Here is a 20,739-nt window from a genome sequence, read left to right on the forward strand (position 1 = left end):
CTCTTTGAGAATGTTAGCGCGTCGAAGATGCGGTGCTTACATCCCCTCTGTTAATTTATTTTTTTTTTTAGTTAGCTTTACTTTAAAAAGCAATGTATTTCATTGAATTCTTTTTTTTTTTTTTTTTTTTACATAGGCTTGAATAGAATAAGAATGTTCCACGACATAGTAGCTGCCAGATTCTTAACAAATGTTATTTAAACCTTTTTGTTGTTGTTGTTGTTGTTGTTGATTTCCCGCCAAAAAAAAAAACGATCTGTTACTGATGACTGTTTTCCGAACAGCACTGTATCTGTATCTCGCCATCTGTGATCGATTAACCGTCACCTTCGCATCCCGCCATGACGGACAAGCAGTTTTCAGTTTTCAGTATACTGACGCGGATCGGATCGGATCGGATCGGACGGGGCAACACGTTAACGGAGATCGACGTAAAACTCACCAAAGATTTTTAAGAAAACAAAAAAAGATGAAAAGAAACCGACAAACCGACAGAAACCACGGACGCCGAGAGACCGTTTGTTCATTGCTTCATTCGTAGAAGGATAACAGAGGATTCCCTTAAACACTAGCTGCTTCCAAGACTGACTCGTGTGCGTGTACAAAAAGTCTTTCTATTTCTATAGTGAGAACCAAAGAGGCTACCTCACTGAATTTTCCATTTGTAATTTTAATCGTGTTGATGAAACCAAAGATACCAAAGATTTTTTTTCCTCCCTCTAGTACGGTCTGCGCTTGACTCCATGCTGTTCACTTTGAGAAAATCACCCTCTCGATTTCAGAAAAACCCGAAATCCCCGCAAATTACCCCACGAACTACCCCGCAACATTTCTGTGAGCTCAGTTCGGTGTGTTTCAGGTTGTCCTTCTCTGGTCAGAGATCCCAGAACCAAATGAACCAAAAATCCCAGTCAGGCTGGAGGTTTTGCACAGTTTTAACCGTTAAGTTTAACATTGCTCTAAAAAGTGTTTAGTAATGTAGAAACATTTTTTTTTTTAGTTTTTTTTATTTGTATCGTTAGAGTATGATTTCAACGTGGCAAGGATTTGAAACAAGCCACTTTTCTAAATAACCTACTAACTTCAATAAAAAAATATACATTTCACATGAGATCAGGTTGATTATTTACAGTCAAATCTTATTTAATAAAACATTTTTTAAATGTAAATTCCGACACGTCCGTAAGTCAGATAATCGTCTCGTCTGTGAAGCGAACGAACAGGTTGTCGAGAATATAGATGGACACTTCAAAAGTACCATCAAGTAACTCGATGATACGTATTATGGGTTTAAAAACAACAAAACAAACAAACAAACAAAAAAAAACAGCAAAGAGTTTACCATCCAAATTACAGGCACTTAAGGAATCACAATCATAAATTTCCTTAAAACAAAAGAAAACAATTCCAAATAAGCCAAAATGATATCATGGCTATAAGATGAATCTAATACAATACTGTAGCCAAATGGTACAGAATGGACTAGAAAAATGTTTTAACGTTTTAAAATTTTTTTAAAAAATTGTTTCTTTCTTTGTTTTTTACTTTTTTAATTTCTGGTCAACAAAACAAATGACATATAAAAGCAAATGATCTAAATCAAGCCTTGCCGAGTTTGAATTCGAACGACTGCAATGATTTCAAGATATTTTTGCTATCACAAAAAAAAGCATTTGCTCCAAGCAAAGTTTTAAATGTTTCTTAAAATTCATTACCGTTCACATGCGAAGAGTTAAAAAAAACGCTCAAATCGTGTCAGATCGATTCAGATACGTCTGCTCGACTCTGGTTTAAATTCTGAATGAAATCTCAGATTAAATGTTTGTAACGAGTAAAAAAAATCGTTTGTTTTTATTTCAAGCTGAAGGAATCTAGAATCTCTCCAGAATTCTTCTGTTATTACTTTATTTCATTTTTATATTCTGATTTGTTTTTTTTTTGTTGTTTTTTTTTGCAATTCGTTTGACGGACAGGATGACAGAAGTGCATCCGTCGTACGGTTGATAAAACCGATTTTATATCTGTTTAAACAAAAACGCCGTTCGAAAATCTTTGTTGCTTTTAAAAACTCTGATAGTAGAAGCGTTAAACGTTCGTGTGCAAAACCTCAAAACAAGATACAAATAATCTTATCAAAAACCAAAGAGATATCTGACGAGAACCTTCTGGAAGACGCAGCAGAGCTCCGGTCGGTGTAGTGGGGAAAAAAAAAAGTGTAAAAATGTAAAGATCCAAAAATTGTCATTGAAGGAATTTTCTTTTAAATATAATAACCTAAAATCTCAATGTATGGGGTGTTTAAATATCGAAGCTGTGAAGCTTTTTTCTTTTCTTTGTTTTTAATATGCGATAACCCTGGGATGAGTGCCTTGCTTGAACCAAAGTTTCGACCTTTCTGTACTTCTTTTACTTCCTGCGTAATACCTCAGCGTCAGTCAGACCTGCGCACGCTGGCCAGGTTTAATGGTGCTTTGCAATGCAATCATGCAAAGAACAACAACTGATACCAAAGGCTTTCAAATAAAAAACTCTTTCTACTCGTTTTCTCAATCTTTCTATCTGTCTCTCTCTCTCTCTGTCTGTCTGTCTCTGTCTGTCTCTCTCTTTCTCTCTCTCTGTTTGTCTCTGTCTGTCTCTTTCTCTCTGTCTCTCTCTTCTTCTCTCTCTCTTTCTCTCTCTCTCTTTCTTTCCTTCTCTCTCTCTGTCTCTCTCTCTCTCTCCTCCTTCCACTCAATGGTTGCATAGCTTTAAAAAGAACAAGAGGGGGTGAAGTAAGCAAATAAACAAACAAAAAACAAACAAACAAACAAATAAATAAATAGATAGATAGATAAATAAATAAATAAAAAGCAGCATGTCCATAGCGCAGACCGTGCTTTTCCTTTACCCAAATTTTTCTCAGATATACCTCATAGATAATAGTGTTTAGGGTAATGTTATTATAGTGTATGTAATAAATTATTCACTTGCTCTTCTTTTTTTGGTAACTGTGACTTTACAAGACAAACAAAAAAAAAAGCTTTATACATTTTGAGTTGTGATTTTTGTAATAGTCGAATAGGTGCGCTTACCAAAAAACCCAAAAAAAAAACCTAATGCTTGTCTTATCTCCTGTTGATGTGCCGACAATTTTTTTTTTGTTTGTTTGTTCGTTTGTTTTCCATATTCTGTGGTACAAAGGATATTTTTTTGTCCGTTTCATTTCGTTAGCTGTGCTCTATTTCCGTCTGTTTTGTTTCCTTAACGCTTGTACGATCAGATAAGAAAATTTGACTCCAATTGAAACCGATGTTTTTTTTTTCTTTACACGTTTATGCCAAAAACGATTTCCTTTATCAAAAGAAAAAAAGCTTTAACCAGCTATGAATTCTGCTCTTATTCTAATCCACGCTTGTTAGTGTCAATCTGATGCATGGCAAAACCTTGCTGGCGTGACTAGCATGGCCTAGCACCTAGCATGCTGGTTTAAAGCTGTTTTGTATTTTTTTTCTTTCTGTTTTTCATTGACTTCACTCGTTTCTGCTTTTATCAGTTCTGTAGCAATATACTTAACAGTCATTCAAGCACTCTAGCCCTGATTTTATGCATGAGTACATTTACAGCTAGCTAGCTAGCCATGTGAAGCATTGTTGCTAATAACTGTCATATTCACAATTTGTCCTGTTTTTTTTTTTTTCTCTTCGGGTGTACTTTTTTTGTTTATTTGTTTTTTAAAATTTCATGAAACTTAAGTTGTGAATTAACCCACTTCATCTTCCTCAATCAAAATATAACTATTCAGGAATTTGACCGACTAGCTAAACCAAAGTGTAACATATTTAGGATATTTCTAAAAGTAAGAATGTCACCCATACCAAAAAAAAATTAATTTTAACAACTAAATCATTTTAGAATTATTTTAATTACACAAATCATCTTTAACTTACATTTAAATCAAAACATTACATTTTTTTTTCAAGCCTCAAATTAAAAAATACAGCCATGTCACAGAAGGAACTTAACCTGACAATCTAGCTTCATTCTAATAACACTTCATTCTGCTGAGAGAAGAAATGGTCCTTTGAATGTTCGTGATTAGTCCCCGGTGTAAAAAATGTCCCACAGTGATCCTTCAGGTCCAAGAATAATCTTTAAAGTAGTTTAAATGACGTCACGTCGACGTTCCAGCAGGCGTCCCTCAAGGCTACAGTATAAGACCGTTTATTTTTCTTATTTAAAGTGAAATAAAATGCTTGAAGTACTTTGTGTGTTCTTGATAATAAGAATGACAGCCTAAAGTGTCCGTATACGATCCGAAGTGATCCATTAAACAAATTAAAACAAACTTGAGAGGCAATCTGATCAAAATCGAAACGAACGTCAGTGACTTCAGACAATAAATTAATTTTCAACCAAATAAGATTTCATATTTGTTTTGTTTATATATAAACAATTTTTTTGCTTTTTTTCTCTCTCTGGTTCTTATGTGAAAACCAAAAGCATCTCCCACATTAAAGAATCATGTTTAGAAAAAAATCCGGGTGACCGAAAAGATCAGATATTCGGTTGGATGGTTGTTCTTCCACATGGAAGATAGAACGGAAGGAAATCAGAATGATTTCAGGATTTCAGAAACGATTTAGAATTTTGATTGTTTGTTTTTATTTAAATTGGACCATTTCCAAAATATTACCTCAGTTTATTCCAAAATATTACCCCCCAATTTAGTAAATTGTAAAAGCCGAGTTGTAAAGAAACCTCCATGCCAGAAGTGTTAACACGGCTAACAAGAAAGACATAGCAGGTATTTAGAGGGGGTGGGGGGGTGGGGGGGTTGTGTAATCAACAAGGGTTTTCCCCAAAATATCCTAACGAATTTCTAAACGTAAATTTCATTCACAATGACAACAGTTAGAAAACAGCGACGCAGCAAACTCCAAGATGGCTGATAACAATTAGTTCACTATTCTAAATTTTTTAATTTGTTTGTTTTTGCTTAATAGTGATTAAACGAACAAATTAAACGTGACTAGCAGGACCTAACAGCTAGCATGCTGTTCATTTTTAGTCTCATCTGTTCTGTAGCCAAACAATTAGAACTGTAAAATAAGATAGTAAAATAAAGTCATCATCTGCTAGCTAGCAAGTTAAAAATTCACACAAATTGATCACTACAAAAACGGAGTAAATTTTCGGGTGAATCAGGTTTTGAATCAATTCTTTTTAATATCTGTAATTTTACTTGTAAAAAGGAAAAAGTGCAGAAATCGTACTCTACTGTTAAAGCATAAGTGTTGGCACCTCTTCGCTGAAATGAATGTACACGTTACACGTTTTCCAGAATGTTCGGTTTTTCCTTCGAGGTGTCGTCTAAACGTCGTCTTTCATTGCGATGAATGTAACGTCATGCGTTTTTTTTCCTTCGATTCTCCGATTTCATTCGATCCGTTCGGTGCCGATAGATGATCAGTGCTAAAATTCCATGTTTATTGATTAAAAATAAATAAATTCCGGAGGCTCTGTATTTTTGTATATTTTTTTTTCTTTGGAATTCTATTTTTTATTTCTACTTTTTTTTTTTCTTTCCATGCCTTTCAAGATGTCTAATTAAAAGTCATTTCCAAAACCGAGCTGAAACTTTTATGTATTTTTTTAAACATATTAAATGTGCGGCGCGTTCTTGCGAACTGGGTTTAAGTCCTTACGTTTTTGTTTATTTCTTATAAACAAACCTTCTACAATCTGCTAGGACCTCCACTTTGTATTCGAGCCTCCCGTCTTTGCGATATTAATATCTGTGGTTGAGTATATTAAAGAAGAAAAAAAAAGACAGGTAATGAAATAAACCCATATGTATCAGTGTTCCACGTTTTAACGACTGCATACGGCAAAACTTTACATAGTGTTAATGCGCTGGTGATGTATTGGGCACTTTAAAACTTTAGCAGAAAAAAGAATAATGAACGCACCACATCTCAGTCCTCTTCCAGTATCTGTGTGCTTATGTACTGTTTATCTTCACTGTTTGCTGCATCACACTCGAACATTGCTAAGCGCGTCAGTGATTTGTCTGCATCGAGCTTCTGATGTTTTTCGTTTGTTTGTTCGTTTGTTTCGTGTTTTTTTCTTTTTTTTATTATTTTGTTTCTTTACCTTTGGTACCTCTTGTTTTTCTTTTCACTATCATAAGATGGTAGTGCTGTATATTCTGCTATTAATATCTAATAAACAGCTTTGATTCATCCACATCAAGAGATCGCTCTGTGTGTTTGTGTGTGTGTGTGTGTGTGTGTGTGTGTGTGTGTGTGTGTGTGTGTGTGTGTGTGTGTGTGTGTGTGTGTGTGTGTGTGCGTGTGTGTGTGTGTGTTTGTGTGTGTTTGCTACAGTAGGTGTGTTAAACGATGGCCAAAATGTGCAAAACAACACAACAAACCTGAAAACAAACAAAACAAATCCAAAAACAAACAAAACAAATCCAAAAACAAACAAAACTACAAACCTGAAAACAAACAAAACAAATCCAAAAACAAACAAAACTACAAATCTGAAAACAAAATATCAATTCAGACAAACCGTAAAAGATAGGTATGGGTTTCAGATTTGTTATTTTGTTTTGCACTTCTCAGCCACCGTAGTTTAATCGATCGGGTGGGGGGGGGACACTGCAATAATGACAAATTATTTCTAACGAGTAAGATTGTTTGTTTGTTTGTTTGTTTGTTTGTTTGTTTGTTTGTTTGTTTGTTTGTTTGTTTGTTTGGAGAGGGTTTTTTTGAGGATTTTGTAACCTTCACTACAACATTTCCTTTAATAACAGCAGATTTTAATTAACAAACGATATTATTGTTAACTAGCTGATTTTTTTTTAAGAGAGAAAATGGTGGCAAAAACAACACAACGATAAGAACAACATTACAGGCTAAAACTATATCACTAAAACAATGATCTTACTGGTTATTAGAGTGATGCTAGATTTGAATTTTTTTCCTTGAAACGGTTAAAGTATGTTATTTGCTAGAGTGAGATGCTCTGGCTCAGGAACACACACACACACACACACACACACACACACACACACACACACACACACACACACACACACACACACACAGAGTTCTCTTCTTTATCGCTCAACAGCCTAGCGATACAGATCTCTGCAACCTTTTCAGACGTCTTCAAGTGGCTCCTGTGTGACTTCTCTTCTCCGACTTCTCACACCCTCACTCCCTATCTCTCTCTCCCTCTCTCTCTCTCTCTCTCTCTCTCTCTCTCTCTCTCTCTCTCTCTCTCTTTCTCTCTTCACCCCACTTCACTTCATCCCTCTGTTGCTGGGGTAACTGGCCTTGGTGGCCCGCTCTTATCCGCTGACCTTTGGCTTCCCATTACCGCAAAGGAGATTGAAGAGAGCAAGATAAGGCATGGCATTAAGAATTACAACTCTGTTCCACCACACACACACACACACACACACACACACACACACACACACACACACACACACACACACACACACAAACAGACCTCCACCCAGTGCTACACACTTGTCAAAGCCAAGGCTGACAGCTTCCTCTGAACGCATTTGAACGCTCACATGTGCACTCAGTGGGAGGAACAAAATATTTGCCCCAAACTGACCAACCAAGAGGAGAAGATCAGCACAAAATAAAGAAATAAATATTTTCACTAATACACTCTATTACACCCTAATTAACATGTTTCCAAATCCATTTAATATGCCTAATAATGTTTACTAAAATAACAATAATAATAATAATAATAATAATAATAATAATAATAATAATAATAATAATAATAATAATAATAATAATAAGGGGGTCACGGTGGCTTAGTGATTAGCACGTTCGCCTTACACCTCCAGGGTTGGGGGTTCGATTCCCGCCTCCACCTTGTGTGTGTGGAGTTTGCATGTTCTCCCCGTGCCTCGGGGGTTTCCTCCGGGTACTCCAGTTTCCTCCCCGGTCCAAAGACATGCATGGTAGGTTGATTGGCATCTCTGGAAAATTGTCCGTAGTGTGTGTGTGAGTGAAAGAGAGTGTGTGTGCCCTGTGATGGCACACACACACTCTCATTGTGTTGGCACTCCGTCCAGGGTGTATCCTGCCTCGATGCCCCATGACGCCTGAGATAGGCACAGGCTCCCCGTGACCCGAGACGTTCGGATAAGCGGTAGAAAATGAATGAATGAATAATAATAATAATAATAATAATAATAATAATAATAATAATAATAACAATAAGATGAACTCCCTGCAGAACGTTTCATTTTATAGACAAAAAAATGATCTGTTGTCAAAAGCAGAACCCCAGAGGAACGCCCCGCCCACTGATAAACGTTGTTGCTATATCAACCGGTTGCAGGAACGTCCTAGTACGGCAACCGGAGACTCGTAGCTTTCCGTAACCTGCGTAAATGACACGATGACCGTATTTCATTCTGCAGCATTTATCCTGCAGGATATAACGCCATCTTTACCAACACGTCCAGCGAGCCACAATAGATTTTATACGTTCAGTCAGGACTGAAAGCCCAGAGATTCTCCTTTAATAATGACATCACACCAACCTCCAGATGTAAAACTAATCCCGTGTGAATAGGTGTGCTGATCGTGAACGGGTTACATTAATAGATGTGGTGTTAAATTACACCAGGTTTCTTGGAGGCCTTTCTATTTAAAGCGGGTGAGAAAGCAAAAGGCACTGAAGCGTAGGAGAAAAATCCATTTTTATCCAATCTCTGTGTTATAGCAGAATATGATATATCTGTGTATATTCAGCACTGAGAGAGAGGCGTAAAGTGGCTGTGTGTGTGTGTGTGTGTGTGTGTGTGTGTGTGTGTGTGTGTGTGTGTGTGTGTGTGTGTGTGTGTGTGTGTGTGTGTGTGTGTGTGTGTGTGTCTTCCGAACAATTTAACCCAGATACAAAACATCTGAATTTGGTAATAAACAAACGGAAATATCTCATATGAAGCTGAATCTAATTCCTATTATCAAATATTCTGATGAGGGGCTACGGTGGCTTAGCGGTTAGCACGTTTGCCTCACACCTCCAGGGTCGGGGGTTCGATTCCCGCCTCCGCCTCGTGTGTGTGGAGTTTGCATGTTCTCCCCGTGCCTCGGGGGTTTCCTCCGGGTACTCCGGTTTCCTCCCCCGGTCCAAAGACATGCATGGTAGGTTGATTGGCATCTCTGGAAAATTGTCCGTAGTGTGTGAGTGTGTGAGTGAATGAGAGTGTGTGTGTGCCCTGTGATGGGTTGGCACTCCGTCCAGGGTGTATCCTGCCTCGATGCCCGATGACGCCTGAGATAGGCACAGGCTCCCCGTGACCCGAGGTAGTTCAGATAAGCGGTAGAAAATGAATGAATGAATAAAATCTTGTGATTATTAAACCGATTTCCGAAAGCTGTTCCTAATATCAAGCATGACAAAAATCTGTTCTTCTATTTTTTAACTTCTAGAAGGCAAAACAATAGATTTATTACTCAAGGATGCTTAAGGTCCAAGAATATTCCTTAATGTAGTTTAAATGACGTCACGTCGACGTTCCAGCAGGCGTCCCTCAAGGCTAGAGTATAAGACCGTTTATTTTTCTTATTTAAAGTGAAATAAAATGCTTGAAGTACTTTGTGTGTTCTTGATAATAAGAATGACAGCCTAAAGTGTCCGTATACGATCCGAAGTGATCCATTAAACAAATTAAAACAAACTTGAGAGGCAATCTGATCAAAATCGAAACGAACGTCAGTGACTTCAGACAATAAATTAATTTTCAACCAAATAAGTTTTCATATTTGTTTTGTTTATATATAAACAATTTTTTGCTTTTTTTCTCTCTCTGGTTCTTATGTGAAAACCAAAAGCATCTCCCACATTAAAGAATCATGTTTAGAAAAAAAGCTGGGTGACCGAAAAGATCAGATATTTGGTTGGATGGTTGTTCTTCCACATGACATTGTGTGAAGACAAAATAAAGGAAATCAGAATGATTTCAGGATTTCAGAAACGATTTAGAATTTTGTTTGTTTGTTTTTATTTAAATTGGACCATTTCCAAAATATTACCACAGTTTATTCCAAAATATTACCCCAGTTTATTCCAAAATATTACCCCAGTTTATTCCAAAATATTACCGCAGTTTATTCCAAAATATTACCCCTAAAGTGTCCAAATATTCTTTCTAACTTTGATCCAAAAAATTTGGAACATTTTTGAAAATGTTTTGATTTTTAGTTACTTCATTCTCTATTTATATTTTCATACAAATATATTATATTATTATGCAAATGTGAGTCTTTTTATGGTTTTTCTACTAAAAAGTGATACACTGTTTCTTATAAATACCGGCGTATTTTTATAGGAAACAAAGTTTTAGAATTTTTTTTAAAAGAATTTGTTTTATTTTAGAATTTATTTTCAGAGAAACATTTCACACAGTCCAAAATCATAGCAAGATGTTTGAGCTTGTAATAAAATAAAATAAAATAAAATAAAATAAAATAAAATAAAATAAAATAAAATAAAATAAAAATAAAATAAAATAAAATAAAATAAAATAATAAATTAAAAAATTGAATCGAATTCATTCATTCCAGGATAATTTTCATCCATTCAGCTTGTAATAAAATAAAATAAAATAAAATTTAAAAAATGTAATCAAATTCATTCATTCCAGGTTCATTTTCATCCATTCAGCGGCGAGTAAAAAGCCGTACACATCTCAGACGCGGTGTTTGTACTCCAGAGATCTGATTTCGATGCAGTAATAACAGTTACGGTATGAAATAAAAAGAGAACGTGTGAATTTGTGAAATGTGAAGATGTGAGATTTTGTTCCTGCGATTCCGAACATCCTTCGTCCCTCGTTTCCCCTCCCTCCGTCTCCGTCTATCCCGGTTCTCCTTTTACTTTGTCTTGCACACCTCTTGAGAAAACGCTCACGCTTTCATTTTTCACACCTCCTCCCTGAGCGCCGCACCATCCCCCTATTCTTCACTGCCTCTCTTTCTCTCACGCTGGAGAAATCAATCGCTCCCCTCTCAATTAGAGGTCACGCTGCTCGCCAGAGCCGACGTCCTCGCTTTTCAATTACCAGGAGGCTCCCGCCGGCCCCCAGAGCATCCCTCACACACACACACACACACACACACACACACACACACACACACACACACACACACGCTCCACCGAGGGGTGATTGGGTCCAGGACAACCAATTTCTCTTGGCCTAATCAACAGTAGCTTGGACAAGCTGGAGGGAGAGAAAGATGAAGAGCGAACAGCAGAGGACTGGACCGACAAAAATGGACGATTCGGTATAAAATTAATGTTTTACTTCTCTTTTTTTTCCTGCTTTTGGTATCATCATGTGGAAGAAAGCTACGATATCGATAATGTGTTCTGCTTTTTTGTTTTCGTTTTTAATCAAAAGAACATTTCAAATAAATCAATTCCTCTGCAAACATTTTCCTTGCTTTGTTTTTGTCCAAACTCGTCTATAATAACACACAAAAAAAAAAATGACACAGAGAACATCATCTGATTTTTTATGGGACCGACGATATCCTACATTCATCGGTTCTGGCTCCCGATTGGTCGTCGGGTTGTCGATCCTTTTCAGGACAAATCACCCGGTTATGTTAATGTACTGCTAGAAGTCAGCGTTTCTAATATTAACGGTTTTTGTTAGCTTTTTATTTATTTTTACTTTTTTTTTTTATGTTGGAAGGAGTCTCCAGTGTCAGGGCTTTGTAACAGTCAGAGGTAAAGCTGCAGGTCTAAACGATCAAACTTTTTTTTATGTCACCAGAAAAGGCAAACGGTGTCAGTTGTATGTACACGCTCTAATTTTGGCACTCGTATGCAGAGATGGGGGACTCGAGTCATATGACTTGACTCGAGTCAGACTTAAGTCACAGATTTGAACCTTGCTTGATGAATATTAAAAAAAAGACTCGACTTGACTTTGACTTGACATTCATGACTCGAGACTTGACTCGGACTTGAGTTAAATGATTCAGAGATGGGGGACTCGACTTGACTCGAGTCAGACTTAAGTCACAGATTTGAACCTTGCTTGATGAATATTAAAAAAAGACTCGACTTGACTTTGACTTGACATTCATGACTCGAGACTTGACTCGGACTTGAGTTAAATGATTCAGAGATGGGGGACTCGACTTGACTCGAGTCAGACCTTAGTCGCAAATTTGAGACTTGAGACTTGCTTGACGAATATTAAAAAAAAGACTCGACTTGACTTTGACTTGACATTCATGACTCGAGACTTGACTCGGACTTGAGTTAAATGATTCAGAGATGGGGGACTCGACTTGACTCGAGTCAGACCTTAGTCGCAAATTTGAGACTTGAGACTTGCTTGACGAATATTAAAAAAAAGACTCGACTTGACTTTGACTTGACATTCATGACTCGAGACTTGACTCGGACTTGAGTTAAATGATTCAGAGATGGGGGACTCGACTTGACTCGAGTCAGACTTAAGTCACAGATTTGAACCTTGCTTGATGAATATTAAAAAAAGACTCGACTTGACTTTGACTTGACATTCATGACTCGAGACTTGACTCGGACTTGAGTTAAATGATTCAGAGATGGGGGACTCGACTTGACTCGAGTCAGACCTTAGTCGCAAATTTGAGACTTGAGACTTGCTTGACGAATATTAAAAAAAAGACTCGACTTGACTTTGACTTGACATTCATGACTCGAGACTTGACTCGGACTTGAGTTAAATGATTCAGAGATGGGGGACTCGACTTGACTCGAGTCAGACCTTAGTCGCAAATTTGAGACTTGAGACTTGCTTGACGAATATTAAAAAAAAGACTCGACTTGACTTTGACTTGACTCGGACTTGAGTTAAATGATTCAGAGATGGGGGACTCGACTTGACTCGAGTCAGACTTAAGTCACAGATTTGAACCTTGCTTGATGAATATTAAAAAAGACTCGACTTGACTTTGACTTGACATTCATGACTCGAGACTTGACTCGGACTTGAGTTAAATGATTCAGAGATGGGGGACTCGACTTGACTCGAGTCAGACCTTAGTCGCAAATTTGAGACTTGAGACTTGCTTGACGAATATTAAAAAAAAGACTCGACTTGACTTTGACTTGACATTCATGACTCGAGACTTGACTCGGACTTGAGTTAAATGATTCAGAGATGGGGGACTCGACTTGACTCGAGTCAGACCTTAGTCGCAAATTTGAGACTTGAGACTTGCTTGACGAATATTAAAAAAAAGACTCGACTTGACTTTGACTTGACATTCATGACTCGAGACTTGACTCGGACTTGAGTTAAATGATTCAGAGATGGGGGACTCGACTTGACTCGAGTCAGACTTAAGTCACAGATTTGAACCTTGCTTGATGAATATTAAAAAAAGACTCGACTTGACTTTGACTTGACATTCATGACTCGAGACTTGACTCGGACTTGAGTTAAATGATTCAGAGATGGGGGACTCGACTTGACTCGAGTCGGACTTAAGTCACATATTTGAGACTTGAGACTTGCTTGACGAACATTAAAAAAAGACTCGACTTGACTTTGACTTGACATCCATGACTTAAGACTTGACTCGGACTTGAGTTATATAATTCAGAGATGGGGGACTCGACTCGACTCGAGTCAGACTTAAGTCGCAAATTTGAGAGTTGAGACTTGCTTGACAAATATTAAAAAAAGACTCGACTTGACTCTGACTTGACATTCTTGACTTGAGACTTGACTCGGACTTGAGTTATATAATTCAGAGATGGGGGACTCGACTCGACTCGAGTCAGACTTAAGTCGCAAATTTGAACCTTGCTTGATGAATATTAAAAAAAGACTCGACTTGACTTTGACTTGACATTCATGACTCGAGACTTGACTCGGACTTGAGTTAAATGATTCAGAGATGGGGGACTCGACTTGACTCGAGTCAGACCTTAGTCGCAAATTTGAGACTTGAGACTTGCTTGACGAATATTAAAAAAAAGACTCGACTTGACTTTGACTTGACATTCATGACTCGAGACTTGACTCGGACTTGAGTTAAATGATTCAGAGATGGGGGACTCGACTTGACTCGAGTCAGACTTAAGTCACAGATTTGAACCTTGCTTGATGAATATTAAAAAAAGACTCGACTTGACTTTGACTTGACATTCATGACTCGAGACTTGACTCGGACTTGAGTTAAATGATTCAGAGATGGGGGACTCGACTTGACTCGAGTCAGACCTTAGTCGCAAATTTGAGACTTGAGACTTGCTTGACGAATATTAAAAAAAAGACTCGACTTGACTTTGACTTGACATTCATGACTCGAGACTTGACTCGGACTTGAGTTAAATGATTCAGAGATGGGGGACTCGACTTGACTCGAGTCAGACCTTAGTCGCAAATTTGAGACTTGAGACTTGCTTGACGAATATTAAAAAAAAGACTCGACTTGACTTTGACTTGACATTCATGACTCGAGACTTGACTCGGACTTGAGTTAAATGATTCAGAGATGGGGGACTCGACTTGACTCGAGTCAGACTTAAGTCACAGATTTGAACCTTGCTTGATGAATATTAAAAAAAGACTCGACTTGACTTTGACTTGACATTCATGACTCGAGACTTGACTCGGACTTGAGTTAAATGATTCAGAGATGGGGGACTCGACTTGACTCGAGTCAGACCTTAGTCGCAAATTTGAGACTTGAGACTTGCTTGACGAATATTAAAAAAAAGACTCGACTTGACTTTGACTTGACATTCATGACTCGAGACTTGACTCGGACTTGAGTTAAATGATTCAGAGATGGGGGACTCGACTTGACTCGAGTCAGACTTAAGTCGCAAATTTGAGACTTGAGACTTGCTTGACGAATATTAAAAAAAAGACTCGACTTGACTTTGACTTGACATTCATGACTCGAGACTTGACTCGGACTTGAGTTAAATGATTCAGAGATGGGGGACTCGACTTGACTCGAGTCAGACTTAAGTCACAGATTTGAACCTTGCTTGATGAATATTAAAAAAAAGACTCGACTTGACTTTGACTTGACATTCATGACTCGAGACTTGACTCGGACTTGAGTTAAATGATTCAGAGATGGGGGACTCGACTTGACTCGAGTCAGACCTTAGTCGCAAATTTGAGACTTGAGACTTGCTTGACGAATATTAAAAAAAAGACTCGACTTGACTTTGACTTGACATTCATGACTCGAGACTTGACTCGGACTTGAGTTAAATGATTCAGAGATGGGGGACTCGACTTGACTCGAGTCAGACTTAAGTCACAGATTTGAACCTTGCTTGATGAATATTAAAAAAAGACTCGACTTGACTTTGACTTGACATTCATGACTCGAGACTTATGACTTGTACATGAGTGACTTACTCCCACCTCTGCTCGTGTTAAAGTTGGATGAGTTTTTCAGTCTCACTCTTCAGCACTGGCTCCTTAAACCAGTTGCCAGGATACCAAAAGTACCAGAGACATATGATATGGACCTACAAATAAATTTCTCCAAAATGATGTCATGTTTAATTTACTTTAGAATCTTGACTTTAACGGCAGCTCCAGGAACTGTTTTTTTTTTTTAAGTGATCAATTTCTGCTAGAGAGCAAAATGAAAATGAATGCGAGCTGATTTCAGCACTGAGCTCAAAGCAAACCGAGATCAGTCAACGACGAGGTGATAGAGAAGCGATAACCAGACTCTCGTTTATATCCAGTGACTGACAGGAAAAAAGAACAGATGGAAGTTGACGGTGGATTTAAAACTCGATAGAAATCTGTAGAAGTCTATAGAATTTTTCGGAACCTATAGAAATCTGTAGAATTTTTCTGAACCCTATAGAAATCTGTAAAAAGGTTGTAGAATATTATTGAACTCTAAAGAAATATGGAAGTCTGTAGAAGTTTATTGAACTCTATAGAAATCTGTAAAAAGGTTATAGAGGTTTACTGAACTCTATAGAAATCTGTAGAAGTCTATAGAAGTTTACTGAACTCTATAGAAATCTGTAGAAGTCTATAGAAGTTTACTGAACTCTATAGAAATCTGTAGAAGTCTATAGAAGTATACTGAACTCTATAGAAATCTGTAGAAGTCTATAGAAGTATACTGAACTCTATAGAAATCTGTAAAAAGGTTATAGAAGTTTACTGAACTCTATAGAAATCTGTAGAAGTCTATAGAAGTTTACTGAACTCTATAGAAATCTGTAGAAGTCTATAGAAGTATACTGAACTCTATAGAAATCTGTAAAAAGGTTATAGAAGTTTACTGAACTCTATAGAAATCTGTAAAAAGGTTATAGAAGTTTACTGAACTCTATAGAAATCTGTAAAAAGGTTATAGAGGTTTACTGAACTCTATAGAAATATGTAGGAAGTCTATAGAGGTTTACTGAACTCTATAGAAATATGTAGAAGTCTATAGAAGTTCACTGAACTCTATAGAAATCTGTATAAAGGTTATAGAAGTTTACTGAACTCTATAGAAATCTGTAGAAGTCTATAGAAGTTTACTGAACTCTATAGAAATATGTAGAAGTCTATAGAAGATTACCGAACTCTATAGAAATCTGTAGAAGTGTATAGAAGTTCACTGAACTCTATAGAAATCTGTATAAAGGTTATAGAAGTTTACTGAACTCTATAGAAATCTGTGGGAGAAAGGGGGTGTATATGCAGTGGGTGGGGGCTAAACTACATGGATGAAGTGGCTAACTAGGGGTTATGATCATCATAAAATTCGTTTCATACATAAAATCAATAAACAGGAAGACTTTTCAAACTAGGGGAGGGACAAAAAAAAACAAGAGAATACCGAAACTTGGAATATTAGTCCAGATTTAGTCTGCATATTTCAAAGTTAGAAGGTTGTATTACAAATTAATACAAAATAAAGTCGGTTAAACAAAAATTTCTTCTGGAAAGGAAAGGTCGGTTAAGAACAGGGGGGGCGGAAGGACAGGGAGAGATTAAAAAATCATAAAGTAGGTGCAAAAGAAATGGGAAAAAGTACAACAACAAATTAAAAAATTGCACTTGCAAAAAAAAATCACACAACATAAGCATTAATCAAAGCAAAAAATAACACCATACAACCCACGCCCAATTCAAGTCCAACAACTTATAACTATATACCAAACAATGATGTATCTCACGACAAAAAAAAAGGGGGTGTAATTTGCATTCAAAAGTTTCCTTCGTTATCGTCCGGGGTTGAAAAGCTTAAAAAACAATAAAATTAAAAAAAAAAATAATCAAAGAAAGTCATCACATCTGTTCTTAAAGGGAGGTGGGCTGAGTGCTTCGGTGGGTGTGTGTGACGCAGACATATCTTTATTTTTTGTTTTCATAATAAATTCAATTGATTAGTAGTCGAAAAACATCACAATAAATGATTGCAAATTCCCAATGAAGTGATCACTCATTTTAAAAATTGGGTTACGTAATAACGAAAGTGCAATTTAATTTGTAACATATCAAAGCTGTGGGTGCGTGTTAACCTAATGAATATCAGTCCACAAATATCTCTACTGTTCACAGTAGTCATAATAACATTTATCCCCAAGACATTCGCAAAAAACCGATAGAAGTTGTTGCCTATGAAGGTCCAAATACAATTGGGCCCATTCCAATAAGGCAGGTGTGCCATACTTTTAGACAATATTGCAGAGAGAAATGCTAGATCAATAGTCTATGAAAAGGGTGTATTGTGATGTTTCCCCCTGAGTATATATGGACGAACGTTGTGAATGTGGGAAACGTCTCATATTTATGTAATCTAAATCACTTTCAAGCGGAGATACAGTAACAATTTGTGGAAATAGTAGACCGTAAGAGTTTATAAAAACCTGGACTCTAGTCACTCTCTAGTACAGATTGTCTCTAGCAGTATTCAATTTGAGCATGTACATCTATACAGTGTTAGAGCGTTTCTTTGGAGCTGTTATTATATTTGTGTGGGCATGGGTTGATAGGGAATTGGAGTAATTCCAGTGGAAACGGACTAGCAAGAGGTCCGGTGCTCGCAGGCAAGTAAGTCAGGAAAAAAATCCAGACGATTTTGGTAGAGTGGACGATTGTCGACATAGATCTCTTGCTGCTTTACGCCGCTCATATGTCGGGTTCATACAGACGACTATCTATAGGACGTGTCTCTGAGGCGAAGAGCTGTGTGCAGCTAGTCCAGATCCGGAACCATGACTCACGTCATGGACTTCTCAGGAGATGGCGTTTAGCTAACCTTACTATCTTAGCACACCTAGACGAGCCTAGACGAGAGAGAAGAGTAGTAGAGTAGATCATGATGAGTAGGAGTTATACAGAGTTACTCGACTGAGAGAGATGATGAGCCATGATAGGACTTGCTGAACAGTAGTGCTGTGAGGGTCAGAGAGTGAAGGCTGGAGCTGCAGGTGGAGGGGGCCACAGAGGGTGGCTGAGTAGTGACAATGTGGTCAACTGGCAAAGGGAGCTTTGCCTATCAGTAGTGTGGCATGAGAGAGAAGGAGGCGTGAGGATAAAAGAGTGATTAGAGACGAGAGGATAGGGAGGGAGAGCAGTAGGTGGAGGAGATGGTGAGCTGATCACTTGTAGCGGACAGACCCGGAGGGACAAGGAGAGCAGAGGTCGGAGAGGAGGAGTAAGGAAGACGGCCTGGGAGGCACGACGGATAAGTTAGCACGATGATCAAAGAGCTGATATACAATGAGTGAGGGGCAGAGGGTGAGACGGTGACACTGACTGGAAGGATACATAAACAAGACTGGGTAGCAGAGATAGAGTAGTAGCGTAGTGAAAGAGGGGACTGAGGGCGTGAATAGTTCACTATGGCGAACGGATTTAGTGAGAGTAGGAGAGTGAGTAGACCAAGTGAGAAGCTGGGGGTAGAGAAGGGGAAAAGTGAGAGAGGGAGAGAAGGTCTCCGATAAAGAGAAAATTAGATAGAAAATTAGACAACTTTTATGATAGATAGATAGATAGATAATATATAGCTAGCATTAGATAGAATAGATACTATAATAGATAAATAGATCAAGATATGATGATATAAAGATAGATTAGATAATACTAAGACGTGCTTCCATAAACCGAGGTGTTTCCATATAGCTGATAGACATATCAGTATACAGATACCCGTATCCACAATCTGCTGCTGGGCAATGGCTCAGATTATACTCATTTGATGTGGACTCATAATTGTGATACTGATATTTCTATAGAGTTTTAACAGGTAAAGCTCGTGAGGTCAGTACTCGTTGTTCTGAATAGCAGCATGTTTCTAAAGACAAATTTTGAAATCAACAAAAACAACAAACAACCCATAATTTTTGTTTGCTTGTCTGTCCCTACTCAGTTTTCTGAATCTTTTTCTCAAACTACGGCGACCCCCCCTTTAATTTCCTTAACGAGTTCAGCAGTAGCAGCTTGAACAGTGTAAATACAGCCTTCTTCAACAGATAACACGTTATGCATAAAGTGTAAAGTAAAGCACATAGTAATAACAAACTATCTAACAACCACATTACCTATTGCTTAGCTGAAATCTAATAATGATTTAGAAGAAAATGATCCTTATCTGTTAATCAGGACGTCACCTAAACCTTCTCGTCTTAGTCATGATGCTTGATACGCGTTATACTAGCTTTACCAATAAACTTTCGTCCTCTTCCGAGCATATCCATATGCTTTCCTTTATAGTATGATACTCTCTATAATAAATACTCTATTGCTATTTATGAACTTGTACCCCGTTGGTAATAGAAAGTTCGTATCGCCGTGTAGGGTTCCCAGGAAACAAGCTAATTGACAGTAACGATATGTTGCGGTATTTTTTTTTTATTTATTTTCTCAAACGACGAACAATATCTATCGTGACATAGTATCCTGTGTCGTACCTGATGCAAATGTCGTGTATGCGGTTACTAGATCAAAGTCGACTACCGTGTCAACAATTCGTCAGAGGTGCTCCTTTTTTTTTTTGTTTTTTTTTTGTTTCCCTGTGTCACGCCCTTGTGCAGCTGATGATGATGACTCGATGTATACGATGAGTGCTGGTACCTCTCTATGAGCGCCGAGCTGAAAGCCTGGGTCATTGATCTCACTGGTTTTCGCTAACTCAGTACTATCTACATACGCTCGATTGGGTCACTGGTGCTACAAAGCGTCTTGCTATTCTGAGATCCAGAGCCGCGTGCAGTGCGTGAGAGGTCACGCTCATGTGACTCGCCAAACTCTCCCTCTGACCTTTACATTTCTCGTAGCCCTCACTTAGGAACAGGATAAGAGAGATGAGAGTGTGAGAGAGAGAAGAGATTACACTTAGAGAGGATAAGAAAAAACAGTCCTGAGAGCGAGAGAGACGAGAGTAGGAGAGCAGTTCAACATCGATACGATAGATCTCTTATAGTCAATTACAAAGGTGACAAACAGTGAGCCATCTCCATTCTATGTGAGTAAATAAATTTTTGTAGGATCCATAAAATCAATTCATTAGTGTCTCCTCTTCTCGCTACTGGTATACTTTTGGTATCCTGGCAAACTGGTTTAAGTGAGCCAGTGCTGAAAGTGAGACTGAAAAAAAAACTCATCCAACTTTACACGGCGGATTGTGGAGTAAGTCACTCATGCTACAAGTATAAGTTACTCCGGTACATGAATGTACGAAGTCAAGAAGTCAATCCGGTGCTTTTTTTTTTTTTTTTTTA

The sequence above is a fragment of the Tachysurus fulvidraco genome, chromosome 21 (genome assembly GCF_022655615.1).
Source record: "Tachysurus fulvidraco isolate hzauxx_2018 chromosome 21, HZAU_PFXX_2.0, whole genome shotgun sequence".
Classification (NCBI taxonomy): Eukaryota; Metazoa; Chordata; class Actinopteri; order Siluriformes; family Bagridae; genus Tachysurus; species Tachysurus fulvidraco.